Source organism: Salvelinus alpinus, chromosome 11, assembly GCF_045679555.1.
Source record: "Salvelinus alpinus chromosome 11, SLU_Salpinus.1, whole genome shotgun sequence".
Lineage (NCBI taxonomy): Eukaryota > Metazoa > Chordata > Actinopteri > Salmoniformes > Salmonidae > Salvelinus > Salvelinus alpinus.
The window spans coordinates 58,629,886-58,651,278 of record NC_092096.1 but is presented as its reverse complement, the minus strand read 5'-3'; positions in this window follow the sequence as shown (position 1 = coordinate 58,651,278).

Sequence of the window (21,393 nt, the reverse complement as noted above, 5' to 3'; positions counted from 1 at the left end):
GTTCAACCTTTTACTGCAAAAATATATCTTGGATATCAGCCAGAGTAATGCAGTGTACACTCTTAGAAAGAGATTGGGTATCATAACCTTTGAATAATCCTTTTTGGTTCCAGGTAGAACCCTTTTGGATTCTATGTAGGACCCCTTGGTTCTACATGGAACCCAAAAGGGTTCTACCTAGAACCAAAATGGGTTCTCTTATAGGGACAGCTGATGAACACTTTTAAAACCCTTTTTTTCTCAGAGTGTACTGTATACTGTCTGTCGAAGTTGAGTGGGTGAAACTCAGTGTGGGTCAATGCATTTCTGCATGTGATATCCATTCTGGTCTATACAGGAACAAGGTGCTGGTTATGAGTCATCAGTATTATTCTTGGAGACTTGAATCATATGGAACATTCGTTTTTCCACCGTTTCAAGGGGTACATGTTCTGTGACTCTGCCACTCTTGACTCCTCTTGTGATTTCTCCTGGATTATAGGACAAAGAGGATTTGCATATTTTGTTTGGCTAGGAATTCATTAGACCCAATCCTACAGTGTGTGCTATGAATGAGTGTGTGTAACTTTGAGTGTGTATTCCATTTTTTTCTTATTTTTGGATGGGAAGGTCATTGAATATACGTTGGTGTAAAATGCTGCATTTTTTAGTTTGGTAATGTAGTGAGGACCACTGTAAATTGACATAATGGATGGGGGTGTGTGGAGCTAAGAGGGGGAGGGTAGTACAGTACTTGTCCCCATGAAGCTGTCATTAGCGCTCACCAGATTAAAGACCTAACCACGGTCTGGCCTTGTCTAGGGTAAGAATTATGAGCTTTCAGACACAATGCGAAAAAGATCAATTGGCAATGAGACACACCTTATTATTACAGGTGCACTGTGAAACAACTGAAACACAGGTATACAGTGGGGTCCGAAATTATTGACACCCTTGACAAAGATAAGCAAAAATGACTGTATAAAATAAATAATTCAAATACTGTATGTAAAAAAAATATTGGGAAATTATATTATTTGATACTAATACAATTGCACAGAGAAAGAGATTTGTTTAACACGTAATCATTTATTTTCTCCATAAAGTAGGTGTCAAAATGATTGAAACCCTGTTTTCAATACCTTTCAGTACCTCACATTGTGAGGATAACATCACTGAGTCTTTTTCTCAAATGTTTTATGAGTTGGAGAACAAATTGGGAGGGATCTTAGACTATTCCTTCATACAAAATCGTCCTTGATCCTTGATATCCTTCATTTGCAAGTGTTCAATGGGGTTCAAGTCAGGAGACTGAGAAGGCCATTACAAAATGTTTATTTTTGGAATTTGATGCGTGCTTGGGATGATTGTCTTGCTGGAAGAGCCACTTGTGGCCAAGTTTCAGCATCCTGGCAGAGGCAACCAGGTTTGTGGCTACAATTTCTTGGTACTGGGAGAAAGTTAATGATGCCATTGACCTTCACAAGGATCCCAGGACCAGCGAAAGCAAGATAGCCCCATAACAGCAAAGTTCTACCACCATATTTTACAGTAGGTATGGGGTTATTTTCTGCATTCTAATTTCAACGCAAACCCAACACTGGTGTGCGTGGCCAAAGAGCTCTATTTTCATGTCATCCAACAAATGTAAATGTCTGGAGTTTGCTGAATGACATTGGAACTTGGATTGGAACCGGTGCGTTGGTCAGATGACAGCTGTTGACAGATTGTAGATTTGGAAAATGTACCCAAATACATTTAAATAAATAAAAATCTAGCTAAATAAAATTTTTACAAAATCGATGGCCAAATGCCACCGTAATTCAAGAACGACCCACATGCGCAGAACGTACGGTGGTTAGGGGACAATGTGTCCTGAGCAAAGATAGCGCCAGCACTGTATTTTAAAAGCATTTATGACATTTTGAAACAGTGCCACCAACACATTTACAGTAGAACTATGTTCAAATAAATTACAAAGATGTGAACATTATGCTGTATGCTAATGAGGTCTCGCAAAGATAACCCCCAATCATTGTTATGCGTTTCAGCTAATGTTGAGGCAATCGTTGGCGACAGACAGTTCTCCAGGTTAATCCCTGATCATGTGGATGCTATAGCGAGAGATGAATGTGACGGTCGGGACATCACAGGCAGTCTTAATTAAGCTTGCAGCAAATGAGACAAAGGAAGCCAGATATGCTGGAGGAGGGCACACGTCTTTACTTATTAGATAGCTGCAGTGGGTACTGATATCACACACTGGCAGTTACTCCACAAATGCAAATGAACTTCTGTCCATTCCAGTCATTATGCTGGACTAGAAACACTGTAGTAATGTTTGGGGAATATTGTCCTCAAATTATCTCACAACTGAATGGGCACCATGGAAATGTGAAAGGCTGTCTAAACCGGCTTTTTAATTTCAACTTTTTTGTTTATCACAAATGAGCGAATGGTTGTTATCAGTTGCTAAATTAATGAGACGGAATAAATTGTAAACCTTAGCAGAATATGTTTACATACTCTGGATAGTACATTGGGCTTAAACTTGTGGAATCTCCAAGTGCCACATGGTATCCATATGACTACCAGGTCAACTAACACATACAATACTGATAACTATACACGGCAGGATATGCATGCTACATGCACTGGTAATTAAAACAATACATGTTTCCCTCTGTCTCCTCTGTTTCAACCTCAAGGAATCCCTGCCATCTCTGTGATGTGTCTCTCTAAGTAACTGGCAACTTTGGTTTATTTAACTTCCCCCATTTCCAAATGACATTCGGCGAAGGTCACACTCCATCCATTATCAGCCCGCTTAATCTAAAAATCTCTAATGACTGACAATAAATGCTTAGAAGTCAAAAATCTGTGCATGCGGAATGAGAACCTAAGAAGCTTCGACCTCATTAGGATTCCGCCTGCTCCTACAGATACCTAATTATCGCTGTGTCACGTGCTACTTGCATATGAGGTCAGGGCTGATGTATCAACCCAACACTACTCCAGTCCAGCCTTCGTCCCCACTGCCATTATTGCAAATAAATGGTTGATATGTCTCTCTTTCACCTTAATGAGCTTTGAAACAGTTTTAAATAAGGGCATCTGCATATTGAATCTCTATGACCACCCCCCGTTTATCCTCTCGGTGGCCAATAGGCCTAGTTATCAGCCCATGTGCATCTCTCTTGTGAAAAAAACGATTTTTGTTAGCATTTACATTCATGGATGGCCTCTCACTCTCTCTGTCTGCTTAGCTGCTGTAAGCCACTCCTATTAAATAGCTTACTGCACAGTAAGGTAAGTGTGCTCCCACAGGAGTGCTTTTTAAGAGGCGATCTCAATCAGTCTTCAATAATTAACATGGCTTACATTCAGTAAATAAATTCTGGGCCGCTTTAGTCGGAGCGGGTAGACAAGACCCAGACGGAGTGCTATTAGAGTGAAAAGCATAACGGTCCACAAGTGCATCAGTGCTAAAACATACCTCACACAGGGGCCATCAACACAATTGAGGCTTAGGAGAAATGTAAGAGGGCTAAATAGTGCTAAAATACCACCATCCTGCAGTTTGTTGATAGCATACAGTCCAAACAAAAATGAATAAGTAATATTTTAAAATACATTTCAGATAAAGAGTAGCTGTTATACAGTCCCGATTAGTAATAAAAAAGTAGTATACAAAGTTGTGTCTCGGGGTTGTTCTTTTGAAAACGCTAACAGTCCACGATGACACTGAATGCAGCCTCAGAAGCAGCCCATAGCTTTGGTGAAGCAATATGTTGAGGCCTCTGTACCCAGCAGAGACCCCGCGGTCTATTTATAACGGGGCAAGCCTTTGATGGGCTTTCATGTTGACCTCTCTTGAGTCTGCCTGCATCAACAACCTATGTAGCACAGACTTTTTGACTAAAGCAAGTATGAAAATGCTGGTGATAGAGATTCACTATACGGTGTATACGGTGTACAGTGATTTGGAATACAATTGCCATATGCACTGAGTGTACAAAACAATAAGAACACCTGCTCTTTTCATGACAAAAACTGACGAGGTGAATCTAGGAGAAAGCTATAATCCCTTATTGATGTCACTAGTTAAATCCACTTCAATCAGTGTAGATGAAGGGGAGGAGACAGGTTAAAGAAGGATTTTTAAGTCTTGAGACAATTGAGATATGGATTGTGTATGTGTGCCATTCAGAGGGTGAACGGGCAAGACAAAATATTTAAGTGCCTTTGAACGGGGTATGGTAGTAGGTGCCAAGTGTCAAGAACTGTAACGCTGCTGGGTTTTTCACGTTCACCAGTTTCCCGTGTGTATCAAGAATGGTCCACCACCCAAAGGACATCCAGCCAACTTGACACAACTGTGGGAAGCATTGGAGTCATCATGTGCCAGAATCCATTTGGAACGCTTTTGACACATTGTAGAGTCCATGCCCTGATGAATTGAGGGCAAAAGGAAGGTGTTTTTAAGGTGATCTTAATTGTATTGGCAAGTAAAATAGTAGTTTATCAATAAGTTGATTCCCACTGGGCACAGACTTCAGTTCAACGTCTAGTTTAGATTTGCATTTGGTTGAGATGTCAACTAACATGAATTCAACATAAAGAATCACCATGGCATCGGATTTCAGTTAATAGATAGGGGGAAAATATATGAAAGAAATTTGTAAAACACTTACATTGATGAATTTTTGCAAATCCAATTCGTTTTCCAAGTAGATTTTCTGGGTCGAAATGAAATGGAAACAATGTTGATTCAACCAGTTTTTGCCCAGTGGGTTAGTTGTTTTATTGAGTAACATTTAGTGAAGCACCTTCACTTACTATCCACATTGGGAAAGATCTCTAGTATTGGCATTTCAAATCCAAATTACCAGCATGCATGTGTATATGAGGGGTGGAACTTGCACAAATGATTGAATCCAAGAAATGCAACAAAATGAAACAAGCATGCGTTAAATCACGCTTGTAGTTCAGTTTCTTGAATGAACAATGGTCATCTTTCAAATCAAACAAACAGCCGTTAAATCATATAGCCTAATGACAATATAAATAATACAAATCCTACCAGTCGAATGAAATACACACCTCTCACGTAATGTAAATCATTAAATCAAAAGTAATATTGCATCTGTTTATTCAGCTGTTTAGGCTTTCATTCAATGCACTGTGTGTTTCAGTTGAATGTTGAGACTTTGTTGAAAGATGTCACATCCCTAAACTCTGGTCAAGTGTGATCTAGCCTCTGCCAAGTCCCCAACAACCGGATGGTCCGGTTTTCAAGGGTAATGGAAAGAGAGCCTGTGACACAACTTCTGCTTTTAACTCCTCCTTCACATTTACTGGATTGGTTGAACAGTGCAGAAGAGAACCTCCTCCGAAAGTTTTTTTTCTTTTCTTGTCAACACCAGTATGTAGGGGATCTAGATTCAGGGATTTCTTATACGCCTGCTATGTTAGGTTAAGTGTGACCAAAAGCACATCCTTTAGTGGGGTGCACATCCCTAAACTGCCAATCAAATTGCCCCTACCACGCATCGGGCACGCAAAGTTCTTGCCTGGGTGGGCGCGGTTAATACTACATTTGAGATGTATGACCCCAGCGGAAAACGCTGAAAGTTGTCACCGGCTATTGAGAGGAAAACAAAACAACAATGAATGTACGTAGTATTTGTATTTTTTAACCAGGCAAGTCAGTTAAGAACAAATTCTTATTTACAATGACGACCTGCACCGGCCAAATCCGGACGATGCTGGGCCAATTGTGCACTGCCCTATGGGACTCCCAATCACGGCCGGTTGTGATACAGCCCGGATTCAAACCAGGGTGTCCTTAGTGACGCCTCTAGTACTGAGATGCAGTGCCTTAGACCTCTGTGCCACTCGGGAGACAAACAAAATTCAAGTTTCAAGTTATATTAGTCGTATGTACGGGATACACATGGTATACACCGATGATCATCAATCTGTGGTATGACTTAAAGATTGCTGTACACCAGCGGAACCCATCCAACTTGAAGGAGCTGGAGCTGTTTTGCCTTGAAGAATGGGCAAAAATCCCAGTGGCTAGATGTGCCAAGCTTAGAGAGACATACCCCAAGAAACGTGTATCTGTAATTACTGCAAAAGGTGGCCCTACAAAGTATTGACTTTGGGGGGGGGGGGGTGAATAGTTATGCACGCTCAAGTTTTCTGTTTTTTTTGGTCATATTTCTGGTTTGTTTCACATTAAACATATTTTGCATCTTCAAAGTGGTAGGCATGTTGTGTAAATCAAATGATACAAACCCCCCAAAAAAATCTATTTTAATTCTAAGGTTGTAAGGCAACAAAATAGTAAAAATTCCAAGGGGGTGAATACTTTCGCAAAGCACTGTATACAGTACCTTCGGGAAAGTATTCAGACCCCTTGACTTTTTCCAAATTTTGTTAGTTTAAAAAAAAAAAAAATTTAATAGTTTTTTTTCTCAACAATTTACACATAATACCCCATAATGACGAAGCAAAAACAGGTTTTTGGACACTTTTGCTCATTTCTAAAATATAAAAAAACTGAAATATTACATTTACATAAGTATCAGACCCTGTACTTTGTTGAAGCACATTTGGCAGCGATTACAGCCTTGAGTCTTCTTGGGTATGACGCTACAAGCTTGGCACACCTGTATTTGGGGATTTTCTCCCATTCTTCTCTGCAGATCCTCTCAAGCACTGTAGGGTTGGATGGGTAGTGTTGCTGCTCAGCTATTTTCAGGTCTCTCCAGCAATGTACGATCAGGTTTAAGTCCAGGCTCTACTGTAGCTGGGACACTCAAGGACATTCAGAGACTTGTCCCGAAGCCAGTCCTGCGTTGTCTTGGCTGTGTGCTTAGGGTTGTTGTCCTGTTAGAAGGTGAACCATCGCCCCAGTCTGAGGTCCTGAGAGCTCTGGAGCAGGTTTTCATCAAGGAGCTCTCTATACTTTGCTCCATTCATCTTTACCTCGATCCTGACTAGTCTAGTTCTTAAGGATTTAAGGTATTTCTGTTTAACTAATATTTAAAATGTATTTCAAAAAATACAAACCTGTTCTCGCTTTGACATTATGGGGTATTGTGTGTAGAGGATTTTTTTTAAATGTAATCAATTTTAGCATAAATCTGTAACGTAACAAAATGTGGAAAAGTCAAGGGGTCTGAATACTTTCCGAATACACTGTATATATACTGTGTATACAGTACTATATATGTGCGCTACATTGCATTTCAGAAAATGGGTTGTCATATACAGTAAGAAAATTCCACGTCCTTTAAGGACACACCAACACATACAAGGAACCATTTGATTTTCCAATTGGGCAACCACTCAGAATCATGTTCATTTAATTTTGCCTCCCATTTCATATAAACACAGTTTTGGACTACAGCTGCTGAAATCATTTAATGTCAGCATCTAATGAAACTCCAAAATGGATATGGACTAATACACACGAACACAGACGAAAAGCCTTAGTGTGTTTCCGAAGACAAATGCAGAGCATTACAGTTCCAATCAAGCACCAGGATAGGCAACTCGGTGTCGTTAAATTTTGAAAAAAGTAAACATTTGTCCTCCTAATTGGGCGGCACTGTGAATTACATTTTAATTGTTCAATGGTAAGAGAGGCAGGTTTGTATATTAGAACTGTTCAATCACTCCTTTTACAGAGCGGTTTGATAAGTCACCACAGATATTATGTCCAGTCATCATATCTGGAGATCTGTACCTCCCAGTTTTATACATTAGGCCTGTTCAGTCTGGTGTGAAGACATGGTGTCCTGATCTGGTGTCATTAGAGAGACATATGCCACAGAGGTAGACCTCCACAGTTAGCTTCCCTCTTACTAATCGCCTGTCAAACTTGGCTCTCGGGTGACAATGGCAGATGGGATATAGGCTCACCCAAGTAGTCCCATGCCTAATTTTGCCCAAACCCTGACACCCTCACATGAACTGAGATAAATGTGTTTGAATACTACTATTTTGTGTTTAGATACACCTTTTCTCTATGGCTAATGAGTGTGTTATTTCTAAGAAAAGGCATGGGGAAAGGTATACTGTCACAAGCCCTAACAAAGGGACAAGAATTAAAGAGCAAAGGATCAAATAAAAGGCATAACCATAAACATCATCATCTTCATCCTTTGTGACTGGCAACACTTGAGTGAGTTTCCACTTCCACATCGTCTCCGTGTTGCTGTGTTGTTTGTCGCTACTTGGCTACCTACCAAACTTTTATTTTTTTATCAAAACTCATTGAACAAATTTACCAACGTCTTAGTTCTACAGGACCTCCACCAGCCGAAAAATCAAAGTAGTAACATTAACGCTATGTCATCTATAGTAAGTGCGGTCGCTGTACTCATAATATGCAGGAGAACTATTGGTGAGGATAGCCGAGTTGCAAGCCCAGCTTCAGACGCAATCGTAGAGCAAGTGCAATTTTAGTGTAGGAAAAGATGAAACAGCGTCCGTGCCTCCAGTAAGTACAGATAGTAGTATAAATCCCCTTGCACAGTCCCCGCAGCAGGACACTTTTCTCAAGGCCCCTGGAAAGAAATGCTGTCTGCATGCTCAACCAGTGTCGCTCATTCAGCTGACAGAAACTTTCAACCGGTTCTCCACATTAAACAACCAGTCGGAGTCAGAGGCCGAGCCTTCTCAGGTCTCTCCTCCACCTGTTATGGGGTCTGAGGTGTCGAAACCTCCCACCATTAGCTCTGACAAATTGAAAACCCCAGTCATTGCAACTCCTTTACCCGCAATATTAGACTTAAAAATAATCATACAGCGATCATACACTGTTTACCAGGGGGCAGGGCTACCGACATTAAAATCTGATCTGAGGCTAAAACTGGCGAGTGTAGAGAGTATAGGGATATTGTTATCCACGTAAGCACCAACGATGTTAGGATGAAACAGTCAGAAGTCACCAAGAGCAACATCGCTTCAGTGTGTAAATTAGCTAGAAAGATGTGACAGCATCGAGTAATTGTCTCTGCCCCCCTCCCAGTTAGGGGGATTGATGAGCTCTACAGCAGTCTCGCAACTCAATCGCTGGTTGAAAACTGTTTTCTTCCCCTACCAAAAGATTGAATTTATAGATAATTGGCCTTCTTTCTAGGACTCACCTTCAAAGAGGACCATGCCTGGCCTGCTGAGGAGTGACGGACTCCATCCTAGCTAGAGAGGTACTCTCATCTTATCTATCAACGTAGACAGGGCTCCATCTCCTCTATCTCCAAAATGAAAAGGGTGCAGGCCAGGCAGCAGGCTGTTCGCCAGCCTGACCAGCTTACGGAAGACTGCCGCAGGCACAGTCAGTGTAGTCAGCTTTGTTTTCCCCATGGAGACCATGTCTGTGCCTCGATCTAGGTCGGGAAAGTCTAAACATGGCGGAGTCTGCTTTAGCAATCTCACTGGAATAAAGACCTCCTCCATCACTGTCATTCTGTAAAGAGACTGTGATAATACATCACAACTCAAAATATAACAATTTAATGTTAGATCCCTCACTTCCAAGGCAGTCATACTCAATGAACTAATCACTGATCATAACCTTGTTGTGATTGGCCTGACTGAGACATGGCTTAAGCCTGGTTAATGAGATAAATGAGACCTCTCCTCAAGGTTACACTAGTGACCATATCCCCCGCAAAGGTGGTGATTTTCTCAAGGCCCCTGGAAAGAAATGCTGTCTGCATGCTCAACCAGTGTCGCTCATTCAGCCGACAGAAACTTTCAACCGGTTCTCCCCATTAAGCAACCAGTCAGAGTCAGAGGCCGAGCCTTCTCAGGTCTCTCCTCCACCTGTTATGGGGTCTGAGGTGTCGAAACCTCCCACCATTAGCTCTGACAAATTGAAAACAAATATTAATTTATATACAGTTGAAGTCAGTTGAAGTCGGAAGTTTACATACACTTAGGTTGGAGTCAGTAAAACTCGTTTCTCAACCACTCCACAAATTTCTTGTTAATAAACTATAGTTTTGGCAAGTCGGTTAGGACATCTACTTTGTGCATGACACAAGTCATTTTTCCAACAATTGTTTGCAGACAGATTATTTCACTTATAATTCACTGTATAGCAATTCCAGTTGGTCAGAATTTTACATAGACTAAGTTGACTGTGCCTTTAAACAGCTTGGAAAATTCCAGAAAATGATGTCATGGCTTTAGAAGCTTCCGTTGGGCTAATTGACATAATTTGAGTCAATTGGAGGTGTACTTGTGGATGTATTTCAAGGCCTACCTTCAAACTCAGTGCCTCTTTGCTTGACATCATGGGAAAATCAAAATAAATCAGCCAAGACCTCAGAAAAACCTTTGTAGACCTCCACAAGTCTGGTTCATCCTTGGGAGAAATGTCCAACTGCCTGAAGGTACCACGTTCATCTGTACAATAGTACGCAAGTATAAACACCATGGGATCATGCAGCCGTCATACCGCTCAGAAAGGAGACGCGTTCTGTCTCCTAGAGATGAACGTACTTTGGTGCAAAAAGTGCAAATCAATCCCAGTAGGAAACAGGTACAAAAGTATCTATATCCACAGTAAAACGAGTCCTATATCAACATAACCTGAAAGGCTGCTCAGCAAGGAAGAAGCCACTGCTCCAAAAAAAAACATAAAAAAGCCAGACTACGGTTTGCAACTGCACATTGGGACAAAGATCGTACTTTTTGGAGAAATGTCTTCTGGTCTGATGGCAGCATCATGTTGTAGGGGTGCTTTGCTGCAGGAGGGACTGGTGCACTTCACAAAATAGATGGCATCATGAAGATGGAAAATTATGTAGATATTTTGAAGCAACATCTCAAGACATCAGTCAGGAAGTTAAAGCTTGGTCGCAAATAGGTCTTCCAAATTGACAATGACCCCAAGCATACTTACATTTACATTTACATTTAAGTCATTTAGCAGACGCTCTTATCCAGAGCGACTTACAGTAGAGTGCATACATTTTACATACTGAGACAAGGATATCCCTACCGGCCAAACCCTCCCTAACCTGGACGACGCTTTGCCAATTGTGCGTCGCCCCACGGACCTCCCGGTTGCGGCCGGCTGCGACAGAGCCTGGGCGTGAACCCAGAGACTCTGGTGGCGCAGCTAGCACTGCGATGCAGTGCCCTAGACCACTGCGCCACCCGGGTACTTCCAAAGTTGTGGCAAAATGGCTTAAGGACAACAAAGTCAAGGTATTGGAGTGGCCATCACAAAGCCCTGACCTCAATCCTATAGAACATTTGTGGGCAGAACTGAAAAAGTGTGTGCGAGCAAGGAGGCCTGACTCAGTTACACCAGCTCTGTCAGGAGGAATGGGCCAAAATTCACCCAACTTATTGTGGGAAGCTTGTGGAAGGCTACCCGAACCGTTTGACCCAAGTTAAACAATTTAAAGGAAATGCTCCCAAATACTAATTGAGTGTATGTGAACTTCTGACCTACTGGGAATGTGATGAAAGAAATAATAGCTGAAATAAATCATTCTGACATTTCACATTCTTAAAATAAAGTGGTGATCCTAACTGACCTAAGACAGGGAATTTTTACTAGGATTAAATGTCAGGAATTGTGACATACTGAGTTTAAATGCATTTGGCTAAGGTGTATGTATGTAAGCGTCTGACTTCAACTGTATATACAACAGTCAAAAGTTGAAGGCTTGATTCACGCAGTCTCCTCTGAACTGTTGATGTTAAGGTGTGTCTGTTACTTGAACTCTGTGAAGAGGCTCTAATGAACGTATCCTTTGCAGTAGAGGTAACTTTGGGTCTTCCTTTCCTGTGGCGGTCCTCATGAGAGCCAGTTTCATCATAGCACTTGAAGGTTTTTGTGACTGCACTTGAAGAAACTTTCAAAGTTCTTGACATTTTCTGGATTGACTGACCTTCATGTCTTAAAGTACTGATGGACTGTTGTTTCTCTTTGCTTATTTGAGCTGTTCTTGTCAAAAATATGGACTTGGTTACCTTCTACCACCTTCTGTATTTTATTTATTTTAACTAGGCAAGTCAGTTAAGAACAAATTCTTATTTTCAATGACGGCCTAAGAACAGCTGTCTTGTTCAGGGGCAGAACGACATATTTGTACCTTGTCAGCTCAGGGGTTTGATCTTGCAACCTTTTGGTTACTAGTCCAACGCTCTGGTTACTAGTCCAACACCTGTTAATTTAAATGCATTCCAGGTGACTACCTCATGAAGCTGGTTAAGAGAAGACCAAGTGACCATATCCCCCGTGCATCCCGCAAAGGCGGAGGTGTTGCTAACATTTACGATAGCAAATTTCAATTTACCAAAAAAGAAATGACGATTTCGTCTTTTGAGCTTCTAGTCATGAAATCTATGCAGCCTACTCAATCACTTTTTATAGCTACTTTTTACAGGCCTCCTGGGCCATATACAGCATTCCTCACTGAGTTCCCTGAATTCCTATCGGATCTTGTAGTCATAGCAGATAATATTCTAATTTTTGGTGATTTTAATATTCACATGGAAAAGTCCACAGACCCACTCCAAAAGGCTTTCGGAGCCATCATCGACTCAGTGGGTTTTGTACAACATGTCTCTGGACCTACTCACTGCCACAGTCATACTCTGGACCTAGTTTTGTCCCATGGAATAAATGTTGTGGATCTTAATGTTTTTCCTCATAATCCTGGACTATCGGACCACCATTTTATTACATTTGCAATCGCAACAAATAATCTGCTCAGACCCCAACCAAGGAGCATCAAAAGTCGTGCTATAAATTCTCAGAAAACACAAAGATTCCTTGATGCCCTTCCAGACTCCTTCTGTCTACCCAAGGACGTCAGAGGACAAAAAACAGTTAACCACCTAACTGAGGAACTCAATTTAACCTTGCGCAATACCCTAGATGCAGTTGCACCCCTAAAAACTAAAAACATTTGTCATAAGAAACTAGCTCCCTGGTATACAGAAAATACCCAAGCTCTGAAGCAAGCTTCCAGAAAATTGGAACGGAAATGGTGCCACACCAAACTGGAAGTCTTCCGACTAGCTTGGAAAGACAGTACCGTGCAGTATCGAAGAGCCCTCACTGCTGCTCGATCATCCTATTTTTCCCAACTTAATTGAGGAAAATAAGAACAATCCAAAATTTATTTTTGATACTGTCGCAAAGCTAACTAAAAAGCAGCATTCCCCAAGTGAGGATGGCTTTCACATCAGCAGTAATAAATTCATATTCTTTGAGGAAAAGATCATGATCATTAGAAAGCAAATTACGGACTCCTCTTTAAATCTGCGTATTCCTCCAAAGCTCAGCTGTCCTGAGTCTGCACAACTCTGCCAGGACCTAGGATCAAGAGAGACACTTAAGTGTTTTAGTACTATATCTCTTGACACAATGATGAAAATAATCATGGCTTCTAAACCTTCAAGCTGCATACTGGACCCTATTCCAACTAAACTACTTAAAGAGCTGCTTCATGTGCTTGGCCCTCCTATGTTGAACGTAATAAACGGCTCTCTATCCACCGGATGTGTACCAAACTCACTAAAAGTGGTAGTAATAAAGCCTCTCTTGAAAAAGCCAAACCTTGACCCAGAAAATATAAAAAACTATCGGCCTACATCGAATCTTCCATTCCTCTCAAAAAAAATTGAAAAAGCTGTTGCGCTACAACTCACTGCCTTCCTGAAGACAAACAATGTATACGAAATGCTTCAGTCTGGTTTTAGACCCCATCATAGCACTGAGACTGCACTTGTGAAGGTGGTAAATGACCTTTTAATGGCGTCAGACCGAGGCTCTGCATCTGTCCTCGTGCTACTAGACCTTAGTGCTGCCTTTGATACCATCGATCACCACATTCTTTTGGAGAGATTGGAAACTCAAATTGGTCTACACGGACAAGTTCTGGCCTGGTTTAGATCTTATCTGTCGGAAAGATATCAGTTTGTCTCTGTGAATCGTTTGTCCTCTGACAAATCAACTGTACATTTCGGTGTTCCTCAAGGTTCCGTTTTAGGACCACTATTGTTTTCACTATATATTTTACCTCTTGGGGATGTCATTCGAAAACACAATGTTAACTTTCACTGCTATGCGGATGACACGCAGCTGTACATTTCAATGAAACATGGTGAAGCCCCAAAATTGCCCTCGCTAGAAGCCTGTGTTTCAGACATAAGGAAGTGGATGGCTGCAAACTTTCTACTTTTAAACTCGGAAAAAACAGAGATGCTTGTTCTAGGTCCCAAGAAACAAAGAGATCTTCTGTTGAATCTGACAATTAATCTTGATGGTTGTAAAGTCGTCTGAAATAAAACTGTGAAGAACCTCTGCGTTACTCTGGACCCTGATCTCTCTTTTGACGAACATATCAAGACGGTTTTAAGGACAGCTTTTTTCCATCTACGTAACATTGCAAAAATCAGAAACTTTCTGTCCAAAAATGATGCAGAAAAATTAATCCATGCTTTTGTTACTTCTAGGTTAGACTACTGCAATGCTCTACTTTCCAGCTACCCGGATAAAGGACTAAATAAATTTCAGTTAGTGCTAAATACGGCTGCTAGAATCCTGACTAGAACCCCAAAATTTTAACATATTACTCCAGTGCTAGCCTCCCTACATGGGCTTGCTCCTATCCATCTTTCCGAGTTGGTCCTGCCATACATACCTACACGTACGCTACGGTCACAAGACGCAGGCCTCCTAATTGTCCCTAGAATTTCTAAGCAAACAGCTGGAGGCAGGGCTTTCTCCTATAGATCTCCATTTTTATGGAATGGTCTGCCTACCCATGTGAGAGACACAGACTCGGTCTCAACCTTTAAGTCTTTACTGAAGACTTATCTCTTCAGTGGGTCATATGATTGAGTGTAGTCTGGCCCAGGAGTGTGAAGGTGAACGGAAAGGGTCTGGAGCAACGAACCGCCCTTGCTGTCTCTGCCTGGCCGGTTCCCCTCTCTCCACTGGGATTCTCTGCCTCTAACCCTATTACAGGGGCTGAGTCACTGGCTTACTGGTGCTCTTTCATGCCGTCCCTAGGAGGGGTGCGTCACTTGAGTGGGCTGACGTGGTCTTCCTGTCTGGGTTGGCGCCCCCCCCTTGGGTTGTGCCGTGGCCGAGATCTTTGTGGGCTATACTCGGACTTGTCTCAGAATGGTAAGTTGGTGGTTGAAGATATCCGTCTAGTGGCGTGGGGGCTGTGCTTTGGCAAAGTGGGTGGGGTTATATCCTTCCTGTTTGGCCCTGTCCAGGGGTATCATCGGATGGGGCCACAGTGTCTCCTGACCCCTCCTGTCTCAGCCCCCAGTATTTATGCTGCAGTAGTTTATGTGTCGGGTTGCTAGGGTCAGTTTGTTATATCTACAGTACTTCTCCTGTCTTATCCGGTGTCCTGTGTGAATTTAAGTATGCTCTCTCTAATTCTCTCTTTCTCTCTTTCTTTCTCTCTCTCGGAGGACCTGAGCTCTAGGACCATGCCTCAGGACGACCTGGCATGATGACTCCTTGCTGTCCCCAGTCCACCTGGCCGTGCTGCTGCTCCAGTTTCAACTGTTCTGCATGTGGTTATGGAACCCTGAACTGTTCATCGAACATGCTGTTTTCAACCCCCTCCCTCCCTCTACCGCACCTGCTGTCTCAACCTCTGAATGCTTGTCTATCAAACGCCTACTAACATTATCTCCTGAGGGTGCTGACTGGTTGCACCCTCTTCAACCACTGTGGTTATTATTTAACCCTGCTGGTCATCTATTTTGAAGAACGATCTGGTCTTAATGGCCATGTACTCTTATAATCTCCACCCGGCACAGGCAGAAGAGGACTGCCCACCCCTCAGAGCCTGGTTCCTCTCTAGGTTTCTTCCTTGGTTCCAGCCTTTCTAGGGAGTTTTTCCAAGCCACTGTGCTTCTACAACTGCATTGCTTGCTTGCTGTTTGGGGTTTTAGGCTGGGTTTCTGTATATGCACTTTGTCACATCTGCTGATGTAGAAAGGGCTTTATAAATACATTTGATTTAATTTGATCATCATCATCAAAAGCTTATTTTCCATACTTCCTGGTATTGTTTGGAGGGAAATAATGATCTACTCAGAATGTGAAGGAAATGGTTTTAAGTGCATTATATGTTTGATTTCCAGTACAGAAGACTGATCAATTCAATGGGACAATAATGAAACATAATACATAATTGATTGGCCATATCAATAGAAATACCCAGTATTTAAAGCTAAATAATTCAAGAGCTCTGCCACAGATACAATCAAGAATGGATTCCTGGAACAATACTGTCTTTTATGAAATAATTGAGGTTGAGATTAAAGTAACCAATAGAGTTGTATCGAATAATGTTAATATCGGATCATATTGTTATGTTGTGTATGTCAGTTTTCTTGGTGTACATTTCAGTGTTCTAAGTTTTGCAAGTTTCTTGAACCATACATTATTTTGTCTGTTATCTCTAGAAGCAAAGGATGACCTAAAATACTGACATCTCTAAAGGTTGAATACTGTAATGTCATGATATCTCTTGTCACGTCTGCTAAGCAGTGTCAAACCTGTTCAAGCACCCCTTATGAAGTTTTAACACCATCAACACCTCAACTGCTTGACTAGGCTGAAAAGTACATTTCCCCGGCAAAGCCCTCACTTTTCGTTAAGTGTTATAGACAGACTGAAGTTCTAAATCTGGACCCTCCGGATGTTTGCTATTCTAGGCAATATACTCTTTAAAATGAAATAGATAACACAAAGTGCAGGATAAAGTGTTTGATACTGTTAAACTAAAGTAAGGTTCATGACTGGCTGTATGTTAGAATATGAAGTCGTAAGCCACCATATTTGAGCATTGAAACAATGTATGATTAGTAATATTCAATAAAAGAACAATCAGATTAGACATATCGATGATATGTCAAGCCGGGGTGTATAGGGATAACAGCTTGATAATTGACATTTCAGACACAGTGCTGCAGTGACATCAGGCCGTTCTCGTACGGAATATGACTCTTGGGTGCATAAGTGCAGGCACCATTGTTATTTTCATGACCATTTCCAAAACCGCGAGCTACGGCGCCGATGATAACGGGTTCAATCTCAGTGCTGGGCACAATTTCTTAACCCTCGGAATGAATGTCAAGTTTTTCTGTTGAGTTTCAGCTAACATTGGTCAAAATATTCTGATTTATAATGGCTACACTGTGCAAAATCTACAGGTGGCACCACAGTACATATCTCTATTGCTGCAATTATGCACAGGGACTGCATTCTCTTTGGTGATTGAGTTTTGTGAAATCCACTTTAGACCTAGAACATTATTACAAGAAAAGGAGAGTCTGTGCTCAAGGTTTTGATAAAGATGACTCAACATTGGATTAACACTGCATAATGTGTTACTTATTACCAAAATCGGGATTTACCACAAGAAAATGTACTTATTGCTCGCAGAAATGCATTCCATCATCAACCCTGAGTTATAATGGAAAATCCCCAGTATCATAGCATTCCTTGATTTGTTTCGTCATATGAACATCTTGTAATCAAGAGTCTCTTAATCAAAATAGTTGAACGTAAGACCGTGTTGGAATGAGTTACTCTGGCTTGAAAAGCCGCAGCTTAAATCTAATGTAAAGAGACTGGTGGTCTACCGCTACCCATCAATATGAATTCATAGCTCTGTGCACTTGAATATGAGACTTGATTAGTATAGAAACTCAAGGACACTATAGAAAGTACAGCGTAGAATAGGTGATATACACACTACATACAAGGCTGGACATTTGATTGATTATATGCAAAATATTCCCTTTTGGCACAATGAATACACAGAGGTCGTATTTTGTACATATTACACAGGACACTGTATTCATTTAATCCTAAAAGCTTACATGTAAAAGCACCAACAAGGGTCATAATTTGATCCCAACTTGCAAATGATTGTGAAGCAAATGGTTTAAATTCCCCAAAATAAGCGTATCATTTCAAATTGTTCATACAGTTGTAGTAAAATTTGATGTTTCAAAATTTGTTTTTCATGTTTTTAAAATATACTTTGATCATTTGCATCCATAGCCACTTGTTTTAAACATTTGTCTGTTATTCTTTCAAAGTGTTATGTTTCTGTGATACTCAGAGGCTGGGTTTAAAAAATTATTAAATTTTTTGACCCCTGTTTACTCCACACATAGAGACGCGTACAAAGCTTTCCCTCGTACTCCATTTGGCAAATCTGACCATACATATATCCTCCTTACAAGGAAAAACTCAAGCAGGAAGTACCAGAGACTAGCTCAATGCGGAAGAGGTCTGATGACGTGGATGCTAAGCTATAGGACTGTTTTGCTAGCACAGAATGGAATATATTCATCCAATGGCATTGAGGAGTATACCACATCATTCACCGGCTTCATCAATAAGTGCATCGACGACGTCATCCCCACAGTGACCGTACGTACATATCCCAACCAGAAGCCATGTATTACAGGAAACATCCGCACTGAGCTAAAGGCTAGAGCTGCCGCTTTCAAGGAGCGGGACACTAATCCGGACACTTATAAGAAATCCCGCTATTCCCTCAGATGAACCATCAAACAGGCAAAGCATCAATACAGTACTAAGATTGAATCCAACTACACCGGCTCTGACGCTTGTCGGACGTGGCAGAGCTTGCAAACTATTATTGATTACGGCAGGTAGCCTAGTGGTTAGAGCGTTGGGCCAGTAGCCGAAAGGTTGCTGGATCAAATCCTCGAGCTGACAAGGTAAAAGTCTGTCATTCTGCCCCTGAACAAGGCAGTTAACCCACTGCTCCCCGGTAGGCTGTCATTGTAAATAAGAATTTGTTCTAGTTAAATAAAGGTTCAATTAAAATAATTTTAAAAAACAAGGGAAAGCCTGCCACAAGCTGCCCAGGGACGTGAGCCTACCAGACGAGCTAAATGCTTGCTTTGAGGCAAGCAAAATTGAACTGTGAACTACGCTCTCCGTAGCCTATGTGAGTAAACAGGTAAACAGTAAACAGGTCAACATTCACAAGGCCACGGGGCCAGATGGATTACCAGCACGCGTACTCAGAGCATGTGCTGACCAACTTGCAAGTGTCTTCAATGACATTTTCAACCTCTCCCTGGCTGAATCTGTAATACATACATGTTTCAAGCAGACCACCATAGTCCCTGTGCCCAAGAATGCCATGGTATCCTGCCTAAATGACTACCGCCCTGTAGCACTCACGTCTGTATCCATGAAGAGCTTTGAAAGGCTGGTCATGGCTCACATCAACACCATCATCCCAGAAACCCTAGAGCCACTCCAATTCGCATACCGCCACAACAGATCCACAGATGACGCAATCTCCATTGCATTCCACACTGCCCTTTCACACCTGGACAAAAGGAACACCTACGTGAGAATGCTGTTCGTTGACTACAGCTCAGCGTTCATTACCATAGTGCCCTCAAAGCTCATCACTAAGCTAAGGACCCTGGGAGTAAACACCTCCCTCTGCAAATGGATCCTGGACTTCCTGATGGTCCAACCCCAGGTGTTAAGGGTAGGCAACAACACATCTGACACGCTGATCCTCAACACGGGGGCCCCTAACGGGTGGATGCTTAGTCCCCTCCTGTACTCCCTGTTCACCCACAACTGCATGGCCACGCACGACTCCAACACCATCCTTAAGTTTGCTGAAAACACAACGGTGCTAGGCCTGATCACCAACAACGATGAGACAGTCTACAGGGAGGAGGTCAGAGACCTGGCAGTGTGGTGCCAGGACAACAACCTCTCTCTCAATGTGAGCAAGACAAAAGATTGTGGACTACAGGAAAAGGGGGGCCGAGCACGCCCCCATTCATTTGACAGGGTTGTAGTGTAGTGGGTTCAGAGCTTCAAAGTTCCTTGGCGTCCACATCACAATTAAACTATCATGGTCCAAATACACCAACACAGTCGTGAAGAGGGCACGACAACACCTATTCCCCCTCAGGAGACTGAAAAGATTTGGCATGGGTCTTCAGATCCTCAAAAAGTATTACAGCTGCACCATCGAGAGCATCCTGACTGGTTGCATCACCGGTTGGTTTAGCAACTACTTGGCATCTGTCCTGCAAGGCGCTACAGAGGGTAGTGAGCACAGCCCAGTACATCACTGGGGCAAAGCTTCCTGCCATCCAGGACCTCTATACCAGATGGTATCAGAGGAAGGCCCTAAACATTGTCAATGAGTCCAGTCACCCTAGTCATAGACTGTTCTCTCTGCTACCGCACAGCAATAAGTACTGGAGCGCCAACTCTAGGTCCAAAAAACTCCTTAACACCTCCTGCCCCCAAGCCATTAGACTGCTAAACAGTTAATCAAAATGGCTACCCGGACTATTTGCATTGACACCCTTTTTTAAGCTGCTGCTTTTTATTTTTTATGTATTTAACTAGGGAGGCCAGTTAAGAACAAATTCTTATTTACAATGACAGCCTACACAGGCGGAACTTGGATGACGCAAGGCCAATTGTGCACTGCCCTATGGGACTCCCAATCACGGCTAGTTGTGATATAGTCTAGATTCGAACCAGGTTGCCTGTTGAAGGCTTCTTGAGAGCACTGAGATGCAGTGTCCAAACGTGTTTGTCTCCCGAGTATTATAAAATATTTTCTTACTTACTAAAAAAAAATCTGCATTGTTGTTTAAGAGCTTGCAAGTAATCATTTCACGATAAGGTCTACTGCTGTTGTATTTGGCACATGTGACAAATACAATTTGATTTGTTGGCTCTTTTAGGGTTAAACACACTAATAATCCCTACTCTTTGCTCCACCAGTGTTGTGTGGCACCAATGTTGGTGTCTTGACTTTTTCACTTTTATTTTTAGACATGTCTTGTTAAAAACGTGGCTTCGGAGAGAAACTATTCTCTGCTGGTATGGAGAAATATTCCCAACACCCCTCACATCATTTGCTGTCTCCTGTTTTTACTTGAGTCAGAGTATGACAGGAGTAAAAGCCGTCTGTCACCCAGTTGAGAAGATGGTGGAAAAGATCCTGTTATGTTGACAGGTTCTCCATCGAAATTAGGAAAGGTTGTAGAAATGATGCATAACAGATATTACCAGGATTCATGTAATTGTATCCACTGCGCGGTTGTTACTAGATGATTGTATTCAATTGAAAATGATTATGACTGTGTTTTTATGACTGAAGTAATGCCACTATTATTGGAAAATATGATCATTACTGAAACCGTTGAAGGATAGCTTGCAGGTATACAGTTGTAACCATTCCATCTGTTGCACATACCATACACTGTGCATGTACATAACATTAAGATATATTAGAACTAAAAACGATGAATTTCAATATTGTCAGATAACTCAAATTAAATATTACAATACAATGTAAA